The sequence below is a fragment of the Dreissena polymorpha genome, chromosome 1 (assembly GCF_020536995.1).
Source record: "Dreissena polymorpha isolate Duluth1 chromosome 1, UMN_Dpol_1.0, whole genome shotgun sequence".
Taxonomy (NCBI): domain Eukaryota; kingdom Metazoa; phylum Mollusca; class Bivalvia; order Myida; family Dreissenidae; genus Dreissena; species Dreissena polymorpha.
In genome coordinates, this window is record NC_068355.1 from 55,378,312 (window position 1) to 55,398,741 (window position 20,430).

The 20,430-nt window shown below is 36.0% G+C and overlaps 1 long non-coding RNA gene across 2 annotated transcripts; it reads left to right on the forward strand.

The window, feature by feature from the left end:
• The first annotated feature begins 3 nt into the window (after window positions 1-3).
• On the forward strand, window positions 4-19,924 carry LOC127881590 (uncharacterized). Of its 2 annotated transcripts, XR_008050167.1 has the most exons (8): window positions 4-57; window positions 2,337-2,402; window positions 7,224-8,087; window positions 9,926-10,145; window positions 10,602-10,711; window positions 17,013-17,865; window positions 18,977-19,232; window positions 19,693-19,924. It is a non-coding gene; the product is annotated as an uncharacterized LOC127881590 (long non-coding RNA). The 2 variants fall into 2 exon arrangements; XR_008050168.1 differs by lacking the exon at window positions 10,602-10,711.
• The last annotated feature ends 506 nt before the right edge of the window (window positions 19,925-20,430 follow it).

A 20,430-nucleotide genomic window follows, 5' to 3' on the forward strand; every position in this document is an offset into this window, starting at 1 on the left:
GTGGGACAGTGGGAGAACAACAACATCCTGGTGTTCAGAGTGGAATAGTGTGTACATGTATGTATTAGTTGTTGAAATTAGTGATTAGTATTTTAATGACAATGTGTTATTTAGCATACGAACATAGTAGTGTGTGATGTTACAATACAACATTAGTGTGAAGTTAAAGATACAAATAATTTATGTGCACATATTGTTATCTGATTATACAATGTGAATGTTTTTGTTACAACATTAGATCTAATGCATATTATGTTATGTTGTCATAACGTTTGTGTCATTATGGTCCTAAAATTTAGTTCTTGTAAACTAAAGTTCTTGCATGAAAAAACAAAACATTTCAACTGAAAATTTCATATTTGTACATAGATACACATGTACATAGCAACTGAGGCTATTTTTAGACTTTCATTTCTATAAACACCATGCCATGTAAGAAATGTATATGGATGAATATTTTTTTTTTTATAAATTATGAAATTGTTTAAGTAATCTTTGGAGGAGTATATATTGATATTGTACGCAATGTTTACAGAAAGGTAACACTGACTTGATGTGAGATTTTATTAATTTTCCATGTTTTATGCTGTTGAACATTTGTTATTGATTTTCATTACATTTACATAAACGTGTGTGTGTTAGTTACATTTTTAGTGAGGCTGTTTTCTGAGAAAACCCGAGCTATTGTCATAGCCAGCTCGTCCGCCGTCCAACGTAGGCGTCGTGCTAAAACCTTAACATAGGCTCTAAAATCAAAGTGCTTCACCCACAACTTTGAAACTTCATATGAAGATGCACCTTGATGAGTTATACACGCCATACCCATATTTAGGGTCACTAGGTAAAAGGTCAAGGTCACTGTGACCTCAAATATCAAACTTTAACATAGGCTCTTAAATCAAAGTGCTTCCACCTACAACTTTGAAACTTCCTATGTGGTTGCACCTTGATGAGTTCTACATGCCACACCCATTTTTGGGTCACTAGGTCAAAGGTCAAGGTCACTGCGATCTGTAATATAAAACTTAAAAAACATGATTAACATTTCCTCAAAGTGCTTCCACCTACAACTTTGAAACTTCATATGTAGATGCACCTTGATGAGTTTTACACGCCACACCCATTTTCGGGTCACTAGGTCAAAGGTCAAGGTCACTGTAACCTTTAATATCAAACTTTAACACAGGCTCTAAAATCAAAGTGCTTCCACCTACAACTTTGAAACTTCCTATGTGGTTGCACCTTGATGAGTTCTACATGCCACATCCATTTTTGGGTCACAAGGTCAAAGGTCAAGGTCACTGCGATCTGTAATATAAAACTAAAACAACATGCTTAACATTTCCTCAAAGTGCTTCCACCTACAACTTTGAAACTTCATATGTAGATGCACCTCGATGAGTTTTACACGCCACACCCATTTTTGGGTCACTAGGTCAAAGGTCAAGGTCACTGTAACCTTTAATATCAAACTTTAACATAGGCTCTAAAATCAAAGTGCTTCCACCTACAACTTTGAAACTTCATATGAAGATGCACCTTGATGAGTTATACACGCCACACCCATTTTTGGGGTCGCTAGGTCAAAGGTCAAGGTCAGTTTGTGACCTCTAATATCAAACTTTAACAAAGGCTCTAAAATCAAAGTGCTTCCACCTACAACTTTGAAATTTAATATGTGGTTGCACCTTGATGAGTTCTACATGCCACACCCATTTTTGGGTCACTAGGTCAAAGGTCAAGGTCACTGCGATCTGTAATATAAAACTAAAACAACATGCTTAACATTTCCTCGAAGTGCTTCCACCTACAACTTTGAAACTTTATATGTAGATGCACCTTGATGAGTTTTACACGCCACACCCATTTTTGGGTCACTAGGTCAAAGGTCAAGGTCACTGTAACCTTTAATATCAAACTTTAACATAGGCTCTAAAATCAAAGTGCTTCCACCTACAACTTTCAAACTTCGTATGTAAGTGCACCTTGATGAGTTCTACATGCCACACCCATTTTTGAGTCACTAGGTCAAAAGTCAAGTTTACTGTGACCTCTAATATAAAAGTTGAACAAAAACCTTAACATTGCCTCTAAAATCAAAGTGCTTCCACCTACAACTTTGAAACTTCCTATGTAGATGCACCTAGATGATTTCTACACGCCACACCCATTTTGGGTCACTAGGTCAAAGGTCAAGGTCACTGTGACCTCTTAAAAAAATCTGACAAGCTTTCGCAGTGTAGCGTGGCACCCATTATGCTGTGCTCTTGTTTATAAATTTGTTTGAGTCCTAAATATACATACAAGAAATACATCGAGCTTTTCTGCTGCTACAGTGGCTGCTGAGTCAGGACAACGAAGCTGAGGATGTGGTGGACAAGAATAAACTGAATACTCAGAAGGTAACATAGGCCCTTTGTAAGACCTTTTCTTTGTCATTTTGGGGAAAAATGCCATTGTGGTTTTGGAATATTTTCCTCTGAAAAGTCAACTGATTTGGGAAAAACTAATATAATATCATTCTTTCTAATATATCAAATTATACGAATAAAATCATTTTATGATAGTTATATACTTTGTTAGATCTAATTGAAATATGATTGAGATATAATAATTATAATGCATACAAACGGGAACATCACGTCAGGCGATTTACGCGTGTTAAGTGGAAAAAAAACGCCCTGATTGGACGTTTTTATCACATCTTTACACAGTAACAGATATGCCAAAATTTGAGTACAAATGGTGAATGTTTGCGTTTCTTGGAAATTTTGAGCACGTTTATCTTAAATATTTATCAGTATGTCCTTTTAATAATGGAATATACGGGATTATAGGGTAATGAGTAGCAACAGTAAAAGTAGCAGGTTGGCAGTAAAAGATAAAAAGTATTGTTTCATACGGATGTTTTAAGGAATCAATCGTGGCGCGATTATGCATATCTATGCGGGAAAGGTTTAAAACATTTTTTGTTAAATCTCGTTCCCCCCCAATGGCCCCGGGGCGTCTGAAAAAATTCCTGTTGAAAGCACTATAATTATAATAAGGCACTTATTTAAAAACAAATAAAATGCTTTGGCTATGGGTCTGTTTTACAGACCCATAAATACACCAGGAACGCGCAGTCTTGTGTATTTCCTGTTTATTAAGAATGCAAAAAGATGAGGTGGTCAAGAACAAAATGAATTAACATAAGGTAAAATATCCTCTTAAATTGTTTGTATATTGCAAAATCATTGATATTCCTCCTTATGAACTTTTGGTGATTACAATAGTATTTCATGGACATATAATAAGTTAATGTGTGGATTACTCAGTTTGGAAAAATAAATGAGGAATTTGTGTCAGTTCATTTCCCGTGTGTTTGTGATAAATTTGTGGATTGGTAAAACCTTAAAATCAACAAAAAATAGCCTCAAACGAATAATTAACCGAGACTTACCTTCGTAGATGGGAAGGTGAAGGTTGATTGTAATTTCATCTACTGCAAACCCCTTAAGAGCTCTACACGAGAGATGACGCAGCTTCCGCAGCCAAGAATATCAGGCTTTAGAGTTAGCAAAGTATTCATTAAGGAATACTTTGTTTAACAAATTTGTAGAAAAGATGGGTGGGATTGGGTAGGGCGTGTTGAGCTCTTAAGGGGTTTGCAGTAGATGAAATGACAATCAACCTTCACCTTCCCATCTACGAAGGTAAGTCTCGGTTAATTATTCAATTTCATCTCCTGCATAACCCCTTAATGATCCCCACACAAGATTTTAGAAAATTTCTACAAATTTGTGCAGGAATAAAGCGATAAACAAGAATTCATGATAGAATATGTACACTTTTTATTTTCCACATTAAATAGCTGATTGAAAAACCAGACAATGTTGATTTTCATTGTGAACTTCTTTTGAATAATATTTAGCAAATTTTTTTGCATATGACCAGCCGGCCGTGTCTAAGATAGTTTGCAATGAAACACCTAAATGATTAGCTTTTGATGTTGAAGCTGCCCTTGTACTGTGAGGTTTAAATGTGTTCCCGAGACCAGCAGCTTTTAACACTGATTTTACCCATCTACTTATTGTTGCCGGTGATGCTGCTTTATATGGTTTGACAGTTGTAATCATTAAGTAATTAGGAGATGAAATAATGGTTTTACAGTGTTACCTCTGTATTAAAAATGCTCAATATGAAGTGGACAAAAATATGATTTCATAGAAGTTAAAATTGGGTCTTTTCTTTTATGTATCGTGTTTACAGCACGACTTCATTTACTTGAGGATCAATAAATCAAAACATTCTTCAGCTTGTTGCTTTCCAACTTACCAATACAGAAACCTCAGTAACATAACACCACAAGAATTTCTGTCATCCCCATGCAGGCCTTGAGTTTGTATAACCTTGTGAGATATTTAGTAAAGCTTTGAATGCCTTGATCATATAGAGCCTGTTTGCAGGAGGTGTTAAGTTCTTGATGTGTAAACTGTGTTATTGTTTTTTTGTCAAATATTGTGGCCAAAAACGGCCCCATACTAAATGCTGGAACTATGTATTTTTCCCAAACAACTGCCTAAAATTCCCAATTGAAGGTAAAGTAAAAGAAATTTATCACAATATCAAGTTTATCTCTCTACCCAACTCTAATAATTGAACCTTATTAAATGCAATATTGAAAACGCTTATTCTGGATTGTATAGTATTTGTAATAAAAAAACCAACAACACAATGTCCCAATTTGTGGTCAAAACACCAAGAATTTTCCCTAGCTATTAGAAGGACTCCGGCCTCATTGCACAAACTTAAGTTAAGTCTGCTCACAGTCTGTTGTTGAGTGTTTTTTCAAGAAGCATATGCCTCCCTCTGGGATAATGGGACTAAATGCATGTGTGTAAAGTGTGGTCCCAGATTAGCCTGTGTAGTCTGTACAGGGACTAAATTTATGTGCGTAAAGTGTGGTCCCAGATTAGCCTGTGTAGTCTGCACAGGAAAATCATGGATGACACTTTCCGCATTTATGGAATTTTTTGTATATAGGAAGTCTCTTCTTAAAGAAAATGTCAGTCTAGCGGAAAGTGTTGTCCCTGATAAGCCTGTGTGGCTCTATAGGCTAGTGCACTTTTATTAAGCCCTGTTTTCTCAGAATGAGGCTCAAAGTAAATCCCCCTACAGTCTGTTACAGAGTTGTACAAGATGACATCATCCGATTAGCCTGTGCAGTGCGCACTCAGACTTATTAGGGATTATGCTTTCCGCTTTTGAGGAAATTTTAGTTTTAAGGGAATTTCTTCCAAACAAAAATCAAGTCTTGGTGGAAATTGTCGTCTCAGGTTGTAGCCTGTGAGGACTGCGCAGGCTAATGTGGGAGGACATTATATACATTCATTAAGCCCAGTTGTACCAGAATAAGACTCAAGTTCAGTCTGAATTTAAATTAAAAACAAATAAAATAAATCTAGTCAAACACATTTCTAAAAAACATGTTTATTATGAACTGTAAATTCATTTTTATTTGTGGGACATTAATTAATGTTGATTTTGTGGGGCTTACTGATCCATGAAATTAGCTCAAACACATAACAAAACCACCCAGGGCAATTTCCTTTTTTTGAAAATACAAAATCCACGAATTAAAGTGTCCACCCAAATTTTTTTTTTTTTTAAAACCTTGATTTGTCATGCCAACGAGTATAAATATTTTTCCAGGATCAGGCGTGTAACACTCCAGTCTCCAGCTTGAATTGGTGACAAATAATTTGCTCTGTTTTATCATTCAGGGCCTGTTTTGAAGAGGTATGAAATATACCGGTAAGTCTGTCTTCAAAGAGCATGATTCAGGGCTATTTTTCCTCCGAATGACCGTTTTCACAAATTTGAGAATTTCATGACTCAAAGTTTCACAATTAAAACAAGTTTGTGACTCAAATTTTGGCAATTTTAAGGAGTTTGCTCCTCATTTGTTCACAACTTTAACAAATTTAAAATGAGTGGTGTGAAACGCTTCACAAAGATGAGACAAACCAAGCCCTGTTACATGTATATGATTTGTGTTTGAGGGTGTGTGGGTAATAATTTTACTGAAACTTTTATTTTCGCTAAACATATGAAACAAAGCTAATGTTTTCAATTTACTTAGAAAAAATTCATGTCTTGGTATTGGTTACTGTAAAAATTTGGATTTGTGAACGTCATCAAAGTAAGAGCAAAGTAGTGTTATCAGCTAGAAGTAATTAAGGGCAAGTGACCTGTAACATAATTTTACTCCCAGGTGTATGTGAAAACTGAACAGATTTTCTTTCCTTCTTTATAAATTACACCATAATAGGCGCTTCCTTATATGCTAGTGGAATAATGAAATGAGCACTGAAACTCAACATTTAATTTGTTAGATATTGATTTACTTTGGAGATGTTATATATTGTGAATTTAAACAGATTTTAACAAGCTAAGACATTTCAAGGCATGGTAAAAAATGTAGACCTCTATGTGTCTTTTTGCAACTTTTGGAAGACATTTTTATTTAGTTTTTGCCTCCCATTTATTGAAACATATATTAAAGTAAAACATATATGAATGCTTTGTAAAAGTAAAGTGATTAAAAGAATGGGTACACTCAAACAATATTAAATTTCTAACAATATAATTTTCCATTTCTTGGTCTTGTTATGCTGGAAAAAATGGCTAAAAAGATAAATAAGATAAATAAGCCGTGCTGTGGAAAATGGGGCTTTTTGCATGTGCTTAAATTGTTGTCCCAGATAAGCCTGTGCATTCTGCATTCTGCACAGGCTAATAAGGGACAACACTTTCCTCTTCAAAGGTATTTTTTGGTTGAAAAGAAGAATCATTTTTATGAAAATTCAGTCTAGTCATAAAGTTTTTTCCCTGATTAGCTTAGGTGGACATGCTAATCTGGGACGACACTTCCTTATATTGATGAGCTGCATATTGACTTATGAAATTATATCTCTGAAATTTAACAAAAACTATAATTATGAATTTACAGGTTAGTATAGCAATAGCCAAAACTTTTAATGTTTCAATACGAAATGGTTTAATTGTATATATGTTCATGCTATTCAGGACAAGGAACCAATGAAATACCAGATAAGACATTCAGGAGAATGAATTTTTGCTGTTGAAAACCTTCACATCTAATCAAGAGGCATAGTTTGTTGTAGATTGTAATATAAACATTTGTTACACGTTCATATAACCCACTGTGCTGTTTTCAGGAGAGCACCAGCATTGGTATCGAGTTGGCCCAGCATCAGTACCAGTCCAGCATGCAGGAGATCCAGTCAAGGACGACCCTTCCCCTCCCCTGACCACTAACTCCTCACTTTTGACCTGCAGCCTCAAAGGATCAGCATAGTTGAACAATTCTGTTCTGCAGGAAATTCTCAGCACGTCAAGTTTTCACGGGCTGTTCTCAACAACCGCAATGTCCTGGTCGAGTTTTCCACACTCAAGCCTGAGTAGTTTTGTTAAATATAAGCAGTAGAAATGGTAAATCTAACAGCCAGTGTGCTTGCTCTGGGACATCACAAAGAATATCACAGAATACAAAGTTGAATAACTTGTTCCATTCATTATGGGACCAACAGAAATTCAGCAAGAAACAGGGCAAAAAATCAAGGAACAATTGAAGCGATTAATTTAGAAGTGTAGGTTTTCCAAAGTAGATACTTCTGCTGTTGATAGTTTTGACAGTAATAGCGTTATGGACGTCTCGGTTTGTCCTCTCAGGCGTGTAAACTGTCCAAAGAGAACACGCTTCTGACGCTTTTGCTGACGAAGAAAGGCAGTAATGACTTGGCTGTGAACACCCAGAGCACAATACATCCTTGGGGCATGCCTCAGACGCAAATTCCGCTCAAGATTATAAACAAGGCGCAAAATGTGAATATGTCTAGCTTTGTTACGAGCACTTCCCACTCTGAGCCCATAGGCCTCGTATTGAATCGAGGCTGAGAAGGCATTGACAAATGACAGCAGTTGTGTTGTGTGGTCCAGTATGCCCATCGACTCTCAACCCAACGTTAATCAGAACTCAAACTCGGCCCTTAGCAATATCAGCTCAGCTCCTTGAGCCTCAGGTGAGACCTTACAGTATTAATTATTTTGTCGAATTGGGGCCAAAATTCAGTCCCACTCCTATTCTCAAAAAGTCTATATTTTCCAATAATTACTGGCTAAAATTTTCAATTCAAGGTTTGCCCCCCAAAAATGTTTTAATAGGTTGCAACATTGAGTTAATTTCCTTATTCAGCTCTATAACTTGGACCTTAGTGCAATTAATATAGATAGCACTATTCTCAATGTTTATTTTTTTTATAGCAAAAACAACAACCATTTTCCCAATTTAATTCAAAACAGCATGATTTTTTCCAAATTGTCCCGATCCAAAAATGTTTAAATTAAACTCTCTGCTTAGAGCTGGCCCCTAGTTCTAGCACATTTTAGAGTCTTTGATAAAAATAACTTGTTTAATTTGCTTATTTCACTAAGTTTCATTACTATTTTGAAGTTGGAGTTATATAAATTATTTATGTCACATATAATTGGATAAGATTATTATTATGCCCCCCTTCGAAGAAGAGGGGGTATATTGCTTTGCTCATGTCGGTACGTCGGCCAGTCTGTCTGTCGGTCGGTCTGTCTGTCGGTCCCTCAACCAGGTGGTTGTCAGACGATAACTCAAGAACGCTTGGGCCTAGGATCATGAAACTTCATAGGTACATAGATCATGACTCGCAGATGGCCCCTATTGATTTTGAGGTCACTAGGTCAAAGGTCAAGGTCACAGGTGAAGGTCACAGTTACTGGAAATAGGCATTTTAAGGACTTAGCATGGTTCAAACAAGAGAAACAACTACCGTTTATGCATGTTTTTTTTGTTACAGCATTTGTCTCCCTTGTAATTTATTTAAATTTTACCAAATGTAAGCTACACCACCACCACCACCACCACCACCACCACCACCACCACCACCACCACCACCACCACCACCACCACCACCACCACACCACCACCACCAACAACCACCACCCACCACCACCACCACCACCGTTCACAGTGACAAAAAAACGTATTCACACAATGGCTGCTACTACAACTTATAGCCCATATAGGGGGGCATGCATGTTTTACAAACAGCCCTTGTTCAAATTAGAGCCCGGATGTTGTCAAAACAATAGCACTTTATTGCTTTCATATCCTTATGCACACAATTTCAGCACCAGTAGCTAGAAGTATCAATTCAAACTCACCTACAGCGAATAGTTTTAACCAGAATTGGCAACAATTACTAGTTAAATTAGTACAGCTCCTGGTTGCAAGATATCTAGTGTCATAGACTTCTTTTCAATATAGACGTTCATCTGTATTTCTGTCTGATCCACAGATAAAACATGTGTGATCAAGTACTCGTACACTTACAGTATTCAACTCGCATCTATTGTTTCTTATTATATGTCATACAGTTGTATTAATTGTCTCACATTTAAAGTTGTTTAGTCTCAAGTATAAGTCATAATCTGTCACATTTAAAGGTGTGCAGTCTCACACTTTAAGCTTTACAGTGTCACATTTAAAGCTGTATTGTCTCACATTTTCAGTTGCTGAGTATCACATTTAAAATTATGTAGTCTTACATTTAAAGTTGTCTGTTATCACATTTTAAGTTGTATATCACATAATTAAAGGTGTACAGTCTCACATTCTAAATTGCTTAAGTAAGGCCTGTTTTTGATTTAAAAAAATAAGTATTACACCTTGCTACAAACTGTACTTTACCATGTATTCCTTGAGGTTTAAAACCCCTAACTTTCAATTTCAAGATGATGCGCGTTAAACATTGATACAACGCTATTCTGAGTTGTTATTGGTGAACAATCAATTGCAATATCCTAAATATCAATTTATTGTTGTCAGGACTTGATGCAATCCATGATTGGTACCCAGCTTAACAACAGGCTCTTTGGTCAGCTGGTCCCAGACGCCCAGAGACACTTCCTGTGCATCGGGGGTAGTTGGCTCTTGGCGCAGGACCTCGGGGCAAATGCTCAACGAATCCTTCCCGCAGGGTGCAGCCAGTCTAAACCTGGGGATTCAAACTTTCCTGCCTAAGGGCCGAGATTATCTCATCCACAAGGTATATTGGGCTGTAATTTACGGGTGTATAATGTGCAGATGTGTACTCCTAATTTCACGTTTTGATTAAACTCCATGCTACTAACTTAAAAAATTTAAATAACATTACTATGCACTCGTAAATATGCATAATAGCCGCCAATAGCCTTGATATCTTTGCAGTATATAGGGATTTTTAAGTCACTACGTTATGAAATGGTGCAGGGGGGGGGTGTAAAGATTTGTCATCGTCTTTAATTACCAGTAACCTCCATCCTTCATTTCCTCCTCCTTATATCCGTTCCACTTTTTTTGCTTTTGCACATAACTTAATTAGCTCCAGAGCGATGAACAATGTTTGTATAAACAGTACATATATAGAAGGCAATATTTGAGCATTTATTTAATCAAACCAACTTCATTGACTTTCAATATTGCAGATGCCATTTGAGAATTCATTGAATTATTTGGTTTACAGGCACACATTTCTGGGAGGCGCTAAGACCATTTTATCAGAGTCTTATACTCACAAGTTCAGGCCCAGAGAGAAATATCCCCAACTACAACTTTGCCCCTACATCACAATAGGTAAGTGGCCTTGCCATTGCAAAAGGAGTCACTGTGGCAAAGCTTTCAAGAGACCCACTCTTAATAGCCTAAGACTTTAGATGCAATCATACTTTAATAAATAGGTTAAACCAAATGCCAACTGTGGTTTCTGCTCTTCCATTAATTGACAAGTTAATCGTATTTCAGTTTAAAAGTTCAGCGACAAACTTTTGTATACATGTAGTATATAGAAAAGTGAAGAAAATGCGAAAGTGTCAAGCTTAACCCTCAAATTTGCATTTTAAATTGAACATCTAGAAATATATTAAAACTAAAAACAACAACAACAAACGAGCCATTTATCAGCAGGTACCAACATATCTGGCTCTTAAACTATTTTCAAAAACAGGTTCTACATCAATTGTAATTATGGTTCTAAAACTACCATTGATACAAAAGTGGGGCCAGTGATGTTTGTAGCTTTGCATAACATGATTTTTTTCTTTATTATTTATTGTATATCAGTTTATCAACTTTAATGACCAATTATAACCTATAAATTATGTGATTATAATTATACCCCACAAGCGAAGTTTAGGGGGTATAAAGAATTGAGCTTGTCTGCCGGTCAGTCTGTTGGTCGGTCCGTATTCAGTGTCTGCTCTCTAATTCAAGTGGTTTTCATCCGATCATCACCAAACTTGGTCAGATGTTGTATTTAGACAATGTCTAGTTCAAGTTTGAATATGTATCATGCCGGGTCAAAAACAAGGTCACGGGGTCACTGAGTGCGTTTAAACATTGAGCATGGTGTCCGCTCTCTAATCAAGTAGTTTTTATCCGAGCTTCACCAAACTTGGTCAGAAGTTGTATCTAAATGATGTCTAGGCCAAGTTTGAACATAGGCCATGCCGGGTCAAAAACTAGGTCACGGGGTCACTAAGTGCGTTTTAAACATTTAGCATGGTGTCTGCTATTTTTTGTGAAGAAAACATGCAAAATATTCTGTGTCAATTCAATGCCGCATGTGGGGGTCACTTCTTTGACAAAGCTCTAGTTTTAATAGTTAACAAAAGCACATGATAGTTAAGTGGTGTAAGTCGCGTTTTATTGAGTGTATCAGGAATTTCCCATATGGCTTATAATTGACCCAAAAAGACTCAAAAGTGATATGTGCTGCAACACATTTACAGATCTGCTTTAGCTGACTTGAGCACACGATTCTAAAAGCAATTGTGATCATACTATGTCAAGCTTGTTACTAAGCTAGAAGCCTGATTTTTGATAAAATATTTATTAAACTTGGTCTGATTGGTCCTAGACAATATCTAGGCAATTTTACATCTGGGTCACATGACTCCTTCAACAAGCCTTGTTGTTACTAGGTCACATATATTTAAATCATATGAAATCACTGTTACATGTAACACTTCAGAGGCCACATGTGTGGCTCAATATTGATGAAACTTTGTCCAAATGTTTTTATGCAGGATGGCATATAGCAGTTGAACTGTCCGTCAGTGTGTCAGTATGTCAGCATTTGTGTATGTGTGTATGTCAGTCAGTCTGTCCGTCCGTCCGAAAACTTTTATGGCCATAACCTTTTCAATATTGAAGATAGCAACTTGATATTTGGCATGCATGTGCATCTCACGGAGCTGCACATTTTAAGTGATGAAAGGTGAAGGTCAAGGTCATCCTTCAAGGTCAAATGTCTAATATATGGCGTCTGCCCGTCCGTCCAAAAACTTTAATATTGGTCATAAGTTTTTCACTATTGAAGATGTCAACTTGATATTTAGCATGCATGTGTATGTCATGGAGCGGAACATTTTGAGTGGTGAAAGGTGAAGGTCAAGGTCGTCCTCCAAGGTAAAATGTCAAATATATGGCGTCTGTCCGTCCGAAAACTTTAACATTGGCCATAACTTTTTCAATATTGAAGATAGCAACTTGATATTTGGCATGCATGTGCATCTCATAAAGCTGCACATTTTGAGTGGTGGAAGTTCAAGGTAAAGGTCATTCTTCAAGGTCAAAGGTCAAAAAAATAAAATAAAAATTCAAAGCGGCGCAATAGGGGGCACTGTTTTTCGGACGAACACATCTCTTGTTTTGTTTTTAGCCGGATTTTTTTCGAAAAAATCTCGGCTTATAGATTGATGTTGTCGGGCGGGCGGGGGGGGCGGGCGGGCGGGCGGGGTGGCGGCGTGCTCGAAAATGTTAAAGTTCTTATTTCATGGTATAACTTTGGTATGCTTGGACCTAGAGTCTTCAAACTTGACATGAAGGTTGGCCAGGATTAACAGATGACCACTGGTCATTTCAAGGTCATTCATTTGAAGGTCAAGGTCACTGTGACCTTCAATATAAAAAATGTTAAAGTTGTTATAACTTTGGTATGCTTGGACCTAGAGTCTTGAAACTTGACATGAAGGTTGGCCATAACTAGTTAGTAACCACTGGTCATTTCAAGGTCATTCATTTGAAGGTCAAGGTCACTGTGACCTTGAATGTAAAAATGTTAAAGTTCTTATTTCATGGTATAACTTTGGTATGCTTGGACCTAGAGTCTTCAAACTTGACATGAAGGTTGGCCAGGATTAACAGATGACCACTGGTCATTTCAAGGTCATTCATTTGAAGGTGAAGGTCACTGTGACCTTCAATATAAAAATGTAAAAGTTGTTATAACTTTGGTATGCTTGGACCTAGAGTCTTGAAACTTGACATGAAGGTTGGCCAGAATTAGTAAGTAACCACTGGACATTTCAAGGTCATTCATTTGAAGGTCAAGGTCACTGTGACCTTGAATGTAAAAATGTTAAAGTTGTTATAACTTTGGTATGCTTGGACCTAGAGTCTTGAAACTTGACATGAAGGTTGGCCAGAACTAGTAAGTAACCACTGGACATTTCAAGGTCATTCATTTGAAGGTCAAGGTCACTGTGACCTTGAATGTAAAAATGTTAAAGTTCTTATTTCATGTTATAACTTTGGTATGCTTGTACCTAGAGTCTTCAAACTTGAAATAAAGACTGGCCAGTACTAGAAGATGACCACTGGTCATTTCAATGTCATTCATTTGAAGGTCAAGGTCACTGTGACCTTAAATGTTAAAATGTTAAAATTGTTATAACTTTGGTATGCTTGGACATAGAGTCTTCAAACTTGACATGAAGGTTTGCAAGCACACTTAGATGACCACTGGTCATTTCAAGGTCATTCATTCTAAGGTCAAGGTCACTGTGACCTTGAATGTAAAAATGTTAAAGTTCTTATAACTTTGGTAGGTAAAAATGTTAAAGTTCTTATTCCATGTTATAACTTTGGTATGCTTGTACCTAGAGTCTTCAAACTTGACATAAAGGTTGGCCAGTACTAGAAGATCACCACTGCTCATTTCAATGTCATTCATTTGAAGGTCAAGGTCACTGTGACCTTCAATGTTAAAATGTTAAAATTGTTATAACTTTGGTATGCTTGGACCTAGAATCTCAAACTTGACGTAAAGGTTTGCAAGCACACTTAGATGACCACTGGTCATTTCAAGGTCATTCATTTCAATGTCATTCATTTGAAGGTCAAGGTCACTGTGAACTTAAATGTTAAAATGTTAAAATTATTGTAACTTTGGTATGCTTGGACCTAGAATCTCAAACTTGACGTAAAGGTTTGCAAGCACACTTAGATGACCACTGGTCATTTCAAGGTCATTCATTTGAAGGTCGAGGTCACTGTGACCTTGGATGTAAATATGTTAAAGTTGTTAATACTTTGGTATGCTTAGACCTAGAGTCTTCAAACTTGATATGAAGGTTGGCCAGAACTAGTAGATGGTTTGCTCATGCCTTGAAAAGTACTTACATTTCATTTTGACCTTTGAACAATATTTCAGTAATTTAAGTATTGCATTGACAAAAACACGAAAGGTACTTTCCTGTCATTTAAATCAAAAATCCGGCTTCAATGCGGTCATCTCCGACCGCAGAACTCTTGTTTTTGTTTTATCATGTCTTTCAACTTTTGTTACATGTTGATATACTTTGGAACTGTTGTCCAGTTTGAATTAAAACATATTTAAACAATCAAAGATCTGTAAAGGAATAATAGAAAAAATGTTTTTTTCAACTTTGGGAAGACGTTATTGATTGAAACATATATATATTATTACCGTACATTCGCGGCCATAAGTCTACCTCGGCCATAAGTCGAGGGGTATAATGTGGCTAGAAAAACTTGGTTTTTTGCCTTGACTCTGCCATAAGTCGGGGGGTAAATTTCCTCAATATCTCGGACATGATTAAGTGAAGTTTTAGTCATGGTTCTGAGGGCTTTTGTACCGGCAGTTGACATTTTTTGGGATATTAATAATAAGAATATATTTTAAACGATACATTCAACATTTCAATTACTAATTATCACGAAAAATATATTTTATTGTTCAAAATCATAATAACATATCATTCATTATTTCGAACTTAATATATATTTCACAAATTAAAATTATTATCCCATTTAATGTAATAACTTTCAGCGTTTATATTATGAGCAGATGTTTTTGTATTCAAATGTTAGTGCTATTGATGTGAAAATTCTGTAAAATCTTGAACGCAGAAATTCATTATATGGTCAAAATAATTGTAACTTGCTCTCAAATAATCAACAACGCTTTTGCCATTATGCGTGAAACACGTGAATTTACCAACACTCGCATCGCTCGCTATATTCGTAAATCACGAGATACCCGAGGAAAATTTTCTGCATTCTGGAAAAACGTCTTTTCTAATAATACTTAGCAGATAATCGAAAGTAATTGTGTATTTAATATGTCCAATTACACTTTTTAATAATCCAGGTGAGTGCGTAATATTATTATAATCAAACAATGAATGAAATCTTCACTCAGATAAGATCTATTTATTTACGAAACGATTATGCATTAATTGTGGGACAGTTTTGTGAATAAATCAACGAAACCACACCTTCATCCAATCAAAAAATATACCATGTGAAGTTGAACAATAGCGATTGGTTAAAGGCGTATCCAACGATCGAGTAATTTTTTTGATTGGTCAGAAGTAGTTTGTAGCAGAACCGTTGTGCATATCATTAACGGATAACTATTTTAGGCGTAACGCAATAAAGACAAATGATTGAAAGGATGCCAACACTACACTTTACACTTTGATTTTAGTCAAAGGCCGAGAAGCGATAATTGGTGGCATAAAGACACCTGCACCTGTTGACAGTTTGTATTTACACGGATTAACTTTAAATGGGTACAAGTGTCAGCAGTCGATTTTCTATTGTTCTTAGCAGACAACGGACGATGTATCGATAGACAAATTGCTATGTATAATTTTCGCCACTTTACTGTATGTCACAAATGTTTAATATTTTCGTAGTTAGTTTTACATGTTTTTATTTGGACTTATTACAAAGATTAATGAATTTTTCATGTAAACATGAGTATTTTGTTATCGGCGGACATTTAAGTAAAAGACGAGTCGGCCTTACCGTAAACAGTCATCATTCCTCCGCTTCGGAGATTTATTACTTTAAAAAAAAAACGGCACAGAAATATGTTTTTTTATTTTTATTTAGTACCTCATCCATAAGTCGAGTTGACTTTTAAAGTCAATTTTAGGAGCGTTTTTAGGTCGACTTATGGCCGCAAATTTACGGTAACAATAAAACAAATGTGAAAGCAAAGTAAAAGTAAAGTGATTAAACGCATAAGAACAATTGAAATATATGAACTTTTTAACAAGATGAGTATCAATTTTTCTTAATGGAAAAAACTCTAAAAAGATAAATAAGCTGTGCTGTTGGAGAATGGAGCTTAATGCATTGTTGACCCAGATTAGCCTTTGCAGTCCACACAGGCTAATCATTGACAACATTTTTCTCTTAAAGGTATGTTGGTTGAACAGAAATATCCTCTGTAGGAAAATCCAGTCAAGTCAGAAAGTGTCCTCCCTGCTTATGTTGACTTAACATGCTAATCTGGGACGACACTTTCAGATATTGATGAGTGGCATATTGGCTTATGAAATTACATCTCTTCAAGTTAAGGGAAAAAAATAATTATTAATTTACAGGTTAGTATAGCATTTGCCAACACTTTTAATGTTTTAATACGAAATGATTTAGTTGTATCAATGTTTAGGCTATAAAGGACTATGGACCAATGAAACGCCAGATAAGAATTTCATGGGAATGAAGTTTTGCTATTGAAAACCTGCACAGCAAACCAAGAAGCATAGTTTGCAATAGATTGTAATATAAACATTTATTACAAGTTCATATTATCCACTGTGCTGTTGTTGTTTTTCAGGAGAGCACCAGCATTGATATTGTGTTGGCCCAACAACAGCACCAGTCTGGCATGCATGAGCCCCAGTCCAGGACAACCCTTCCCCTACCCTGATCCATATCTCCTCCCCCAAGACCTTCAGCCTCAAATTCTTAACACATCCAGTTTTCTTGCACTGTTCTCATCAACCGCAATGTCCACGTCAAGTTATCCACTGTCGAGCCTGAGTAGTTTTGTTTAGCTTGAGTGTCCGAGTGGGAAGAGTGTTATAGACACAAGGAGTTATATCAGTAGTTATGGTAATGCTCAATCAACAGTCAGTTCTTGCTGTTGGACATCACTGCGAATATCACGAGGAATAAGAAGTTGAATAACTTGTTCCATTCATTATGGGACAAACACAAATTTAGCGAGGAACAGGGTAAAAAAATCAAGGGACAATTGAAGTGATTAATGCAGAAGTGTACGCTTTCCAAAGTAGATACTTGTGCTGTTGATAGCTAGGACAGTAGTAGCGTTACGGACCGTCTTGGTTTGTCCTCTCAGGCATCTAAAGGGAACATGAAGCTTTTGACGCTGTTGCTGATGAAGAAAGGCAGTAATGACTTGGCTGTGAACACCCAGAGCACAATACATCAATGGGGCATGCCTTGGACGCAAATTGCGCCCAATATTGTAAACAAGGTGCAAAATGTGAACATGTCTAGCTTTGTTACCAGCACTTGGCACTCCGAGCCTAAAGGGTCTAGTATTGAATCGAGGATAGAGATGGCTTTGAAAAATGACAGCAGTTGTGTTCTGTGGTCCAGTACACACTTCGCCTCTCAATCGAGTTAGTCAGAACTCAAACTCTGGCCTTATTAATATCAGCAAGGTAAGCATGTCGTCTCAGCTTCTTGAGTGTCAGATGTTATTTGGTTAAATTTGGGGCCATAATTCAGCCACATCCCTAATCTCCAAACATCTATATTTTTTCCATAATAGCTGGCTGTGATTCCCAATTGAAGGTTTTCCAACAAAAATTGTGTTTAATAGGTTGCAACATTGAGTGTATTTCCTGATTCAGCTCTATAAATTTAACTTTAGTTAAATAAATACATACAATTTGAAGATACTGATTTTTTTTATTTTTAAGTATTTGTAAGCAAAAAATAAACCCCAATATTCCAATTTTAGTCAAAATATCCAGGTTTTTACCAATCCAACAGGCTTGTATGACCCAATTTCAAAAATGGTTATAATAGACTCTGCACAGAGCTAGCCCCTAGTTTTATCACATTTAAAGTATTTTTGAAAAACAAATGGCTTAATTTACTTATTTCACTAATTTGTATTACAATTTTGAAGTAGTTTGTTTTATAAAAAAATGTTTATGTTGTTTATTTCACATATAATTTAATATGATTATTATTTCAAAATTGCTTTATATCCTGATGATAACACCAGTAACTAGAAGGTCTGTCCTACAAAAGGAGGCCATTTAATGTAAAAATCAATATCACTACTTACCATGGTCTCACATTTTAAGTTTTTTAGACTCTCGTTTAAAGTTGTATTGTTTAGACTCTCGTTTAAAGTTGTATTGTTTAGACTCTCGTTTAAAGTTGTATTGTCTCACATTTAAAGGAGTATAGTCATACATTTGAAGTTGAACAGTGTCAAATTTAATGGTGTATAGCCTCAGATTAAATGTTTTTAAAAGTCTCACATTTAAAATTGTATAGTCTAACATTTTGAGTTGTACAGTCATTCATGTTAAGTTGTATAGTGGCAAATTTTTAAACCTTGTATTGTCTCACACTAATAGTTGTTCAGTCTTTTGTTCAAAATTGTGTAGTCTTAGATTTAAAGGTGTATTGTCATACATTTGAAGTTATATTGTGTCAAATTTAAAGTTGTTGTGTCTCAGATTTAAAGCTTAAAACAGTCTCACATTTAAAATTGTATAGTCTCACATGTTAAATTGTAGAGTCTCACATTTTCAGTTGTAGAGACGCTCAAACTGAAACAATTTGTTCCAACAGATAGAACAGGCGTTGATTGACTCGTCCGTAAATGTGACTGGCCTTAATATGTTGCTCTCGAATAATGTGAACCTCACCAGGAGAGCTGTCTTCGATTGACGCCATTCAACAACAGTTGTTGTCGGGAATTCCCAGGTTTGGGTTGGTGACTTAGGTGTCAGGACTCGCTTCATCTCTGCACATGGCACGGTCGCAGCAGCAGCAACAAGAACAGCAGGTAGTATTTTAGCTGTGGTCTGGGATATGGGGCTTAATGTTTGTGCTTAAACAATCATTCCATAGTAAGCCTGTGCAGACTGCACATACATTAAGTCCTATTTTCCCAGAATGCAACCCATATAGAACACTGAACATCAGTACTTTTTCTGGCTCATTAAGGAAAAGTTCCTAACATCAAATGTGTATTCTTTGTTTATAAATTGATCAAACTTGGTTAATAAATAGGAAAGTTGATCTGATATATGTTTATATCATAAAAATTAGGGCATAGTTTATTTTTTGGTTGAAATTTAGCCCTGAACCAAAACGTTTTGATTGCCTAAAAACATCCGCTATAATATGATTGTTAAATTCTATTTGAGTAAAACAATTATTTTAATGCCTTCAGAACATTTTACAATTTTTTGTATAAATTTATTTTCAACATTATTTTTTTATTCTGGAATTTGTTTCAAAAGCTGTTTCCTAAAGGACCTCATGCAATCATGGATCGGTACCCAGATGAACACCATACTCTCTAGTCAGCTGTGCCCAGACGCCCAGGGAGACTTCCTGTGCGTGGGGTTGATGGGCTCTTGGCCCAGGATCTTAGGGCAAATGCTCTAGTCCTACCCCCAGGATGCAGCCAGTCTTAACCTGGGGCTTCAATCTGTCAGATCCAGGAGCCGAGATGACCTCATCCACAAGGTTGATCGGTACTGTAATTTATCATGTATAATGTGCAATGTTTTACTCCAAATTTCAATTTAAATAGTTTGGATTATTTATTTATGCTTTCTGGTTGTTTATAGAGAAATATCAGTGAATTAAAACCGTTTCAAACAGTGAAAATTATTGATAATTTTCACTGTAAACTGTGAAATGACGTCATTTTTTTAACGAAATGACGTCATTATCCCAACGAAATTCTTTAGTTAAACTCTTAAAAAATGTATATAAATGGTGAAATAAAGCATAAAATAAAAAGGAAATGTGTTGGATTTGGTGGAATATCGATTTTAATTCACTCGTGATAATAGAAAATATGTTTTCACTCATGGCTGCGCCACGTGTGAAAATATTATTTTAACTTCACAAACCTCAAGACTTGCCAATGACAAAAGAAACTTCAATCTGAATTAGTTTTAAAAATTAAATTGATTAAATTAAACTGCTGCATTTTTTCACAAATGAACACATTCCAGCAGTGAATATCT